Here is a 10,923-nt window from a genome sequence, read left to right as displayed (position 1 = left end):
ACACACACACACACACACATACACATGCACGCACATACACACACACACACACACACACACACACACACACACACACACACACACATAGACAGACAGAAGACAGACAGACAGACAGACGGACAGATGACTCACTAAGCAACCCTAGGTGTGCAGAAACCACGGTGCAAGCTCACTCGACAGTAAAAAAAAAAGAGTAAAGTTGTTCCCGTATCCGATCCGCTACATTGAGGATTGCCTTGTTAGTGAGACAACTTCCTGGGCCTTCGGCATATTGTGGTAGGGTGGCCAGTTCCTTTCCACGCCGCCTTTACTTCCCCAGCTCGAAGTTAGGTACTCATTACTGCTGGGTGGACAGGAGGGGGCGAAAAGAATCCGTGTCCGAACCGAGGCTCGAACCCAGACTTTCCGCTCGACAATACACACAAAACCCCCCACCCCCCCCCCCCCCCCAAAAAAAAGAAAATCCGCAACCAAACAACTGAGTAATGCACGTGCGTAGAAGCAGACGGACTAAAACAAAGTCCTATTATAGTCACACACACAAACACGTTACCAGCAAGCGAAGTAGGGCAAAAACTGTACCATAGAGTCGCAGTTGGACAACAACAGTACAGCCAGGTTGAAAATGTAGGAGAACTGACGGTAGTTTGTGTTAGTAGGTCCTAGATGTGTCGCTTGTCAAGTACCATTGGCATACATCAGTCCTCTGTTTCCTCTGTACGTATCAAGTTCAGCGCAATTTTAAGTAGGCACTGAAGCAACTCTGCGGTGCCAAGGCAGAGCGACGTATCTGCACTTTTTATGATTTTGAGTTACGTCACGCTGCCATAGGAAATATCCTATTTGTAATTTGTAGTGCAGATACGTCTTCCTGTCTTTGGCACAAGATGCAGAATGGGTTTAGGCGTCTATTTAAACGAAGATGCAAGAATTAATAATTTTTGCAGATACGTCGGTCTGCCTTGGCACGGCAGAAAAAAAGCTGTTGGAGGAGAATTGGGAGAAGAAAAATATTGTCCTCAGTCACGACATTGTCGCTCCAGTGGAACTACTTAACCTACTAAACTACCAAAGAGTGCTCGATATTTGGCAGAGAGGGAGATATTACGGAATAATGATAAGAATAAGAATAAGGCTCACCTTAATTGTCCAGATTCGAGCCTGGCATTTTGGTTTGGTGTTTCACCAAGTACACACATACACACACACACACACACACACACACACACACACACACACACACACCTTGACACATACATACACACACACACACGTACACACACACACACACACACACACACACACACACACACACACACACACGTACATACACACGCACGCACACGCACACGCACCCACATGTGCACAACTTTGTATACACACACACACACACACACACACACACACACACACACACACACACACACAAACACACTATCCTCACACATTCTCTCTTCCACACACATCTGTGCACATAACCATAATAATAGAATAGTATGCATGCACTCACAAACACAGGCTCACGGGCACATGCATAATATAAATGAACATCATTATAAACATTAATAGTGTTAAGCTAGGTATGTACTCGGTGTTCTGATTGTAACTCAGTGGCACTCTGTTGCATGCTTTAAACTCTTTGCCGACTCATCTCGCCGATCGGCGATGTTTACCACCCAGTTTCTTTGGATTTTCCCCAAAATGCCTTTGCCTTTGATGGCAAGGTTTTTTTGGGGTTTTTTACTATAATATGAGCCTTGTGATGGCAAAGTTTCTAATATCAAATGTATACTTATAACTATAACAAGATGATTATGAAGGAAGAAGTTTAATGAAATGACAGTAATGAAGACTTACCAGCTTGCTGTGACGCTGTATGACGACTGTTGACGACATCCCTGGGTATGGCAAAGTGTTAACAGTCAAATGAATAACTTATATAACAAGATGATTATGATGGAAGAAGTTTTCATGGAATGACAGTAATGAGGACTTACCACTACTTACCAGCTTGCAACGCTGGGAGTGACGACATCCTGTGACGGAGTAAGTTGGAACTGGAAGTGTGTTGTAAACCGACGGCTGACCTGAAGTTTTATGTTGAAAGGCGGTAGATCAAGTTTCATAAAATGTAGAGGAGACTAAATTCACATAGAGTCTATTTGTTGTTTCTAAATAAAAACCAATAAATGTTTCCGAAGGCATACAAAGAATCGCAACATTTCCCCTCTTTCGAAATTCCCCCCCCTCCTTTCTTGTTTTTAAAAATTATTTAAAGCGGCTTTTCTGTTGTTCTGTTCATTGTTGTATTGTCACACCTTTTTAAGGCATTGTCTCCCTAACCCAAGTATTTATTAAGGGTTGCTGTTGATGAAATAGTTAATTGAATCTACTTCATGAAGGAGGAGTCCTCTGATATTGTGACAGTGTGTTCTACCTTCAAGATCAACTATGCTTGGTCCCGTAAGTCATACCACATTTTAGTTGAGAGGCAATACGGTATTGTGAAGAAATGTGTTGGCCTAACGATCTGACTCGTGAAGCAAGGGCTGGAGATGAAGGGAAATAACCGAGGAAAAGGCTCGACCACCACAAGTACTAAAACAAGAACGCCCATACCTCCAGCTTGACATTGTCGATGGCGGGTTTTTTATTCTTTTTGTTTTTGTTTGTGTTTGTTTTGGGTTTGATTTTGTTTTTGTTTTTGCTGTCGTTTTTTTTTTTCGTTTGTTGCTTTTTTCTGCTTTTTCCTATTTTTTTGCTTTTTTGGCAAGCGTTAACTGCGCTCGCAACTGCATAATGTCATAAGCTGTTAGATCTTACCTACCCTAAGACCAGGGGTGTGGCTGAAAGACAGCAGTAAGAAGAGGCAATCTTGTCTTCGGCATTCTTAGAACATGTCCTAGATATCTCCTTCTTCTCCATTTTATGGTTGGGTTGATAATATCTTCAATTCCGACACTTTCCAACACTTCATTATCTATACATATTATATTTGTGAAAGTTCGTCACTTTCGCAGCCTAAAACTTCCGAACCACATAACTTTCGAATTTGACAAAATTAATGGTAGTTCATAATCATTTCTAGGGTGCACAGTTTCATTGAGGAGCCTGAAGTCACGTAGTATAATTTTTCAGTTTTTCATTAGTTTCGCTTAGATCAAATCTTGGGAAAGTCCGCTTTCTAAGATGCCATTGTAAACAAGTGAGGTTTCCCTTCATCAGCCGTGCGCACTGTTCCACACCTTCGAAACTATGGAGCGTACAACCACAAAAGCAGACTAGAGAGAGAATCAATCTATACATCTATTATATATTTGGCAACTTGGAAACACATGACATGTGTCACTTTTCTCTCGAGATTTATTGCTTAATTTCAGTAGAGTGTAAATATAGTATGTCAATGACTTTCAGTTGATGTTAAAGCACCAATCATTCCTTTCATCGAAAGGGGGCCCAGTTAGTTTGTAATAAATTCATGCCATCGACCCACATCATAGCAAATACATGGATGTGTGTGTTATTGTCAGTTTTGTTCGCATTGTACTCAAACGATTGCCAAGTTAGCATCACAAAAATTATAAAGTTGATAAAATTTGAGGACGATTCGAGCCTACCTTGGCTCCTTCCGGTTGAAGGTGACGAAACTATTTCTTTAGCTGCTTTTTTTTTGGGGGGGGGGGTCACCCTGTACAGATGTGCTTAACCCTATCCGTACGTCGTGTTTTACTATCGTATCCATACGACGTGGGGAACTCATGCAACTACTTTCTAAAGAGGAAATTTACTCGTTAATCTGATCAGTACGCTTTGCATAGCAGTCTGTCAAAATGATTTTTCTGGAAATACTGAAAGTTTCAAAGAGATCTTAATCGTACTAGAAGTCTTCTAAAATGTGAAGAACACAACCCCGGGGGTACAAAATGACCCCAGGGCGTACGGATAGGGTTAAAGATTATTGAAGTGTTTAAAAAGTGTAATGGTGGACAACAAGGAATGGCATAATATACAAATGAGATGACAATATTACTTGATTTAAAAAATGAAGGAATTAAAAAAAAAAAAGCAACACTTTGTCAAAACGTATTGTTTGAGTTTTCGTGTTGGCAAAACGGTATAAACATTTCTGAACAGCTTGTTAGAAGCCGCTTACGTACGTCAGTCTTTATCTTTCAGACGTCATTAACCTTAATTAGCGTATCATTAATGGCCCCAAGGTTCGCCTTGGAAACTACATATAGCGGAGTAAAGACAACACCAGCATACTCTGGTCTAAGCGCCGCTGCTTAGTATAGTACTATCAAGTTCAAGGACCATATTGCTATTGTTGTTTTTTGTTTTATATTACGAGACAGTGAGATACGATATTTTAGACAGACATTCTGGATTATTTTAGAGTTCTGGTACTTCATTTGAGGTGTGTTTTGAGTACAAAAGTCACAGACTGCTGTGACGTTTAAATATCTTATGACCGGGCAGCGTCTACATATAATTGTGCCTTTAGACTACATATCACCTGTTTTAAAGTAGAAAAAATATACTTGAGACTTGAATAGGGTTGGTCACGTTTAATTAGATGTTGGTATAGGCCTGGACGTTCTACATTTTGCCAATAAGGCTTCATCAGGAACAGAGTATCTGAGAAAAAAAAATTAGTGATGGCGCCATTCCAGGAATATCATCATCATCATCATCATCATCATCATCATCATCATCATCATCATCATCATCATCATCATCATCATCATCATCATCATTACCACCACTACCATTCATCATCATCCATGATTTTCGAAAACGAGGTAGTGGAACTGTAGGTGTAGGATTAGGGAAAACAAGGCTAGTTAGTTCATTTGTGTTTCTGTGTTCCAAGGTGAACTCAAAACGTGCTTCGGGACATAGAAGAAAATACCACCAGAAATTTAGCACCGTATTCTTTCCAGGAAAATACCCGGTGGAAAGGATGGTCTTGGTTTTAAAAAGTTATACGACTTGGCTATGGTTGTCTTAAAACTGTTTTCCGCTTTCGTCGACACATTTTAGATCATTTGGGAGGTTGGCTGTTTTGACATTTCTCAATACGGGCGAACAATACATCCCAAAGTACGAAAATAAATGCCCAACAAAATAATGTTCCCATCTTGACATTAAAATCAGGAGTTCTATATAAAAAAACACCTGACCATGACACGACAGACGCCAATTGGAACAGAATTGACAAAACTCTGACCTCGTCAGATTCGAACCTCTAGCCCTTCAATATTTATATAGCCGAACAACTGAGGACAATTAAAACAGTAACAACGTCAGTATTTTCAAAATAAAGAAACATTACTTTGGTAATTATAGATCATCTAAATTTGGTAGATGTAGCTAACACAAGTAAGGTCAAGTCTTGTCGGAATAGTCGAAGAGCCATACAAAGATTGTAGTTCCAATTCTTCTCATTTCATTTTGTTCAACCTCTAGCTGGTTCATAATAATAATACTAATAATAATAATAATAATAATAAAATAGTAATAATAATAATAATAATAATAATAATAATAATAATAATAATAATAATAATAATAATAATAATAATAATTTTAATCATCATGATCATGATCATCACCATCAACATCATCATTTTAATAATAGTCAATAATAATAATAATAATAATAATAATAATAATAATAATAATAATAATAATTTCAATCATCATCATCATGATCATCACCATCAACATCATCATTGTAATAATAGTCATAATAATAATAATAATAGTCATAATAATAATAATAATAATAATAATAATAATAATAATAATAATAATAATAATAATAATAATAATAATAATTATAATAATAATAATAATAATAATAATAATAATGATAATATTAATAATAATGAAGGGCCTAATCCATAGAAGGCTATAAGCGCTATACAACGCAAAATTATCACTAAACTGACAAATCAAAAGAAAGATAATACAAATTGTGAAATCACTAAAATCTAACAACAACAACAACAACAACAACAACAACAACAACGACAACAACAACAACAACAACGACAACAACAACGAAAACAACAACAGCAGCAGCAACAGCAGTAACAACATCAGCCAAAAAAAGCAACAACAATAACAACGACAGCAACAGTAGCAGCAGGAGCAGCAGCAGCGGCAGCAATAAAAACAACAACAACAACAACAGCAACAACAACAATATGAAAAGTAACATGACAGCTATCTCTTCTACTGCGCAGGTGATCAAAGCGGTGCACTGGGCAGCCTCCAAGGATGTCGAACGGTCACACCAACGACGCTTTTGAAGGGGATCTGGACCCCAGGAACAACACCACCATACAGGTGAGTAGTCATATAGACAGGTGAGTAGTCAGATAGAGAGGTGAGTAGTCATACAGATAGGTGGGTAGTCATACAGACAGGTGGGTAGTCATATAGACAGGTGAGTAGTCTTACAGACAGGTGAGTAGTCATACAGACATGTGAGTAGTCTTACAGACAGGTGATTAGTCTTACAGACAGGTGGGTAGTTATACAGACAAGTGGGTTGCCACATAGATTGATGGGTAGTCATACAGACAGGTGGGTAGCCATATAGACAGGTGAGTAGTCATACAGACAGGTGGGTAGTCATATAGATCGATGGGTAGTCATATAGATCGGTGGGTAGTCATATAGACAGGTGGGCTGCAAACGACGACAGCATCAATTACACGTTGATGAAGGTGTTGAACCACATTTCGAGTCCCTCTGCAGTTGCCGTTTGTACAAACCGCTCTTTTGTTCTTGCTAACTACTTCAAGTCAGTCTTGACTTCTGTGCCCCAAATACATCTAGGATATAGAGAGATCTAGATCTAGAGTCTTTCTGTACAAAAACTACACACCAAATACGTGCCAAATTTTGAAAATGTCAATACAAGTAAGTAAACATTTTGTGGGTTTCAAACGAACTCAACGAATTGGAGATATGACCACACCAAATGTATCTAGAAAAAGTCAACACAGTAAAGTTCGAAACAGCAAAGCACAGATTCAAACAGAGTTGGATATCGAGATTCTAGATCTGGAAATAGTAGAAGCAGCTTCTCACACACGCTACGAATCACAAACCGAAACAAACGGAAGTAGTCCCAAATAAAATATGAAATGGCTAATGGAAGCGTGAAAATATCTAAGAGCTTCGATTTACAGACCCCCCCCCCCCTCTCCCAATCAAACCAGAAAAATCAAAAGGTAGTTTCTAAACTTTGAAAATATGCCCACATAACCCTTTGTGACAATAAAATCCTTAACTGAATCATATTTTTGTAGATCTTTTAGGCACCTGTGTAAAAAATGTATACTGACCTCACATATGGGATTAGCTCCATTATATTAAGATTATTAATATATCATCATCATCACCATCATCATCATCATCATCATCATCATCATCATCATCGTCATCATCATCATCATCACCATCATCATCATCATCGGTTTCGTTTTGATTTCGCCCTCAGGATAAGACCCCCGTAGCTGTACAAAAACATGGCGGAGAGGAAGAGGCGGAGATTTCGTGCGGCATCGGCAAACTCCGGACGCGGGCGTTCGGCAAGTGTTTCGCCAACCTCTACGTCTTCTCCTTTCTCATGGGCATGTCCTCCTGCTTCTCCGTGATGATTTTTCAGAACCTCTCTATTCAGGTAAAGGAAACGCCGCCCCTGATTCGTTGATGCGTGTCTGCTTGATGGAGACGCTTTGTTTGTCTTCTTTTACTCTACTTTTTTGGCTTTTTGTGGAGATTTTTTTTTGGGGGGGGGGGTACTTTTATTTTCGGTTGTTTTTTTTGGAGTTTTAATCTGTTTTAATTTTTTAAAAATTTAAATAATGTTTTTATTTTTTAAAAAAAATTTTTGGGGGGAGGGGGGGGATGTCTAGTGTTTTTTGTTAATTCTTTGGGAGGGGGGCAAGGGGTGTTTGATTTTTTTTTATGGTAGATCTTGTTTTGGTCGTTTATATTTAAATTGGTTTTTCTGTTTTGTTTTTGTATGGTTGTTTTGAAAAACTTCTTTTGTCTTTGTTACAGTTGATTTCTTTTTCTTTTCCTTTTTTCTTTTTTTGGGGGGATTTGTTTGGTTTACATAGAGTGTTTTTATCTTTTTCCTGTCCGCTTGTTTTATTTTGTTTTGTCGTCTTTTTTTCCAACAGCAAATACTAGTAGTAAGTCGATATGCTTTTCTTTTACTTAAACTAATTTTGCCCCAGATGATTAATCATCTACTTTACTCAAGTAGTTCACTATGTCAAATTTCTATAACCTATTTGTGACCGGTTGGGTTGATTCATTATGTCCAATAAGTCGGTATAGTCTTGTATTTCATTTGAAGAAAGCTAAAAGTTTGGACTATTGTCACAAGACATGAATATCTTTTGTTTGTTTGTTTGTTTGTTTGTTTGTTTGTTTGTTTAAACGGTAAAGACATGGTAGAGAACGTGAAGCGAAACTTGGGCTTAACATGTGAACCATATCTGAATAAAAAGGCTATTGCAAGTCGAACTACGTGGGTGGTTGGCTGGTGCTCTGGTGTGGTTTACTCCTTTCAACTTACCTATTAAACATCTATCGTCCTCATCTATCCTATCTTTATGGGAGGTAAAAAAAATTAATATTACTCTCTTGTGACACTTTAATCGTTGGCACTTATATGACCTTAGTGCTGGGGTTTTATTGTAAAAGACAGTACATCCAGTTTCGTTAAATGTTCAAGAGATCAAAAAGAATCCAGTTTCCCCTCTCAACACCCAGCCTCTTTGAATACCTTAACCCTTTCCGTACGTCGTGTTTTACTATCGTATCCGTACGACGTGGGGAACTCTGTGCCACCACTTAACCCTATCCGTAAGTCGTGTTTCACTATTGTATCCATACAACGTGGGGAACTCTGTACCCCCACTTTCCAAAGACGAAATTTACTCGTTAATCCGATCCGAACGATTTGCATAGCAGTCTATCAAAATGATTTTTTGAGAAATATTGAAAGTTTCAAAGAAACCTCCTTTCTATTTCTGCCGTGTTAATAATAATCAGGTAGTTTCCATGTTTTAGTTTTAAATATAGTGTTTTGAAGCTTTTTACTGGACAGAGAACTATTTTGACCTGTTTGAGCAGTTTTCTCAAAATGCTATTTACACCTACTTCATCCAGTTTTTCTGCTTTGTTTCTTTTTCGATTTAAATGTGACTTTCATAAAATATTAATGACACCTAGTTAGAAAAGTTCGACTAGAGGAATTTTTGATTGCATATGTAGCTTTTGATAAATGGCCCCCGAAAGCTTGGTTTTTTCATTTATTTTTCACAGTTATGCAATAAACCGATTTTTAAGAGCCTTACATTGAAAACTAAAGCGTATATAAACAATTCCTTTTTAGATCTCTTCGTTTTCTACGGATATTCCTTTTTTTAGAATATATTTGTTGATAAACAAATGAATAAAACGGGATCAAAATAGGCATACAAAATCCAATATGGCCGCCGTTTCCATGACATACGAACCCGGTTTACTTTTTTTTAAACAATAGAATTTAAATCCCCAATGATACATGATGTCCCACAGCAAACATCGGCTCTCTGGCTGGGGCTTGTAATAGTCGAGATTGCCTTCGAGTGCCCAACAGCCTTTTAAAGATAAGACTTAAAAATGCTTTGTAAGTTAGTGCAGCAAAACTCTTACTAAAACCAAACTGAACAAAACCAAACAAAACCGGGCCGAGTTCAAAGCTAACCCTCATCGTCCATGTTGAGCTGTTTTAGCGCCCCTGGCAAAGAACACTTAATTAAAAGGGTGGTTGGCGGGTGCTCTGGAGTTGTTTGCTCCTTCTTCCCTATCAAACATCTATCGTCCTAGCTTATCTCCCCTCCATTTTTGTTACTCTCTTGTAACTCCTCTAATCTTTGGCACTTATATGACCTTATTGCGTTGCAAGTGCCGTAAAACGCTTACTAAAACTTTTAAAACCCCCCAAAAATAACGCTTAATTAATTATTCATTAGTACAGTTCTCACCTCTTAGTTTGAGGTCACACCTCCTCCAAGCACTATCTGACACAACAGGATACGGGAAGGGTGTTTATGTCACCAGGCGTTAGTTTGAACCCCTTAAGTACTTCTCCTTCTTTCTACTTGCCCGGCCATTGAGAGAGAGATGGTTAGCACTGTGAGAGGTTTTCAAAGGCCTCGCAAGATACAGCGAAGTATTACTAGTCGTAGTACTAGTACCAAGTATAGGTGTCTTGAAGAGTGTGTACTTCGGAAACGTCATGACTAAACAGTCTCACGCTAACACACAAGGTGGAATTTCCCAATTTCCTCACCCCCTGTCGAAGTAATTGTCTCCCTTGTATACTTTTCTAATCCCAAGCAAGGTCGTGTTGTGTCGCAAATTGTACTCCTCTTCAAAATTAACTTGTCAAATTTCAATATAATGTGTGTTGTGTGTATAGTCGTTGAATATCATCATCATCATCATCCAGTACCAGATCTGCGACAGACATCGGCGACCATGGTTCTCCATTCATTCCTTTGCTCGGAGGCTCTCAAAAAAGCTATGTTTCCCTGATCTTTCCCTGTTACCCATTTGTTTAGGATCCATAAATATGTTGTTCTGGGCCTACCCCTGCCTCGTTTGCCTTCAATTTTGCCAGTGAGAGCTAGATGATGAATATAGAGCAACGATATTTCGATACCCTAGAATAACAAAGTTATATCTGGTCAGTACCTAGTTGGGAGAAATTTGACGTCAAATATTTGGAGTTTCACAACACGTTAATCTTTTTAGAATGCAAATTTGTTAATATCTTGATAACAATTACTCCGAACATGCTTACAATTTGATAGAGCAGATAGAATATTTGTTTTCTGACCTCAT

This window comes from Aplysia californica, unplaced genomic scaffold (genome assembly GCF_000002075.1).
Source record: "Aplysia californica isolate F4 #8 unplaced genomic scaffold, AplCal3.0 scaffold00267, whole genome shotgun sequence".
NCBI classification, from domain to species: Eukaryota; Metazoa; Mollusca; class Gastropoda; order Aplysiida; family Aplysiidae; genus Aplysia; species Aplysia californica.
Note: the sequence above shows the minus strand (reverse complement) of the source record.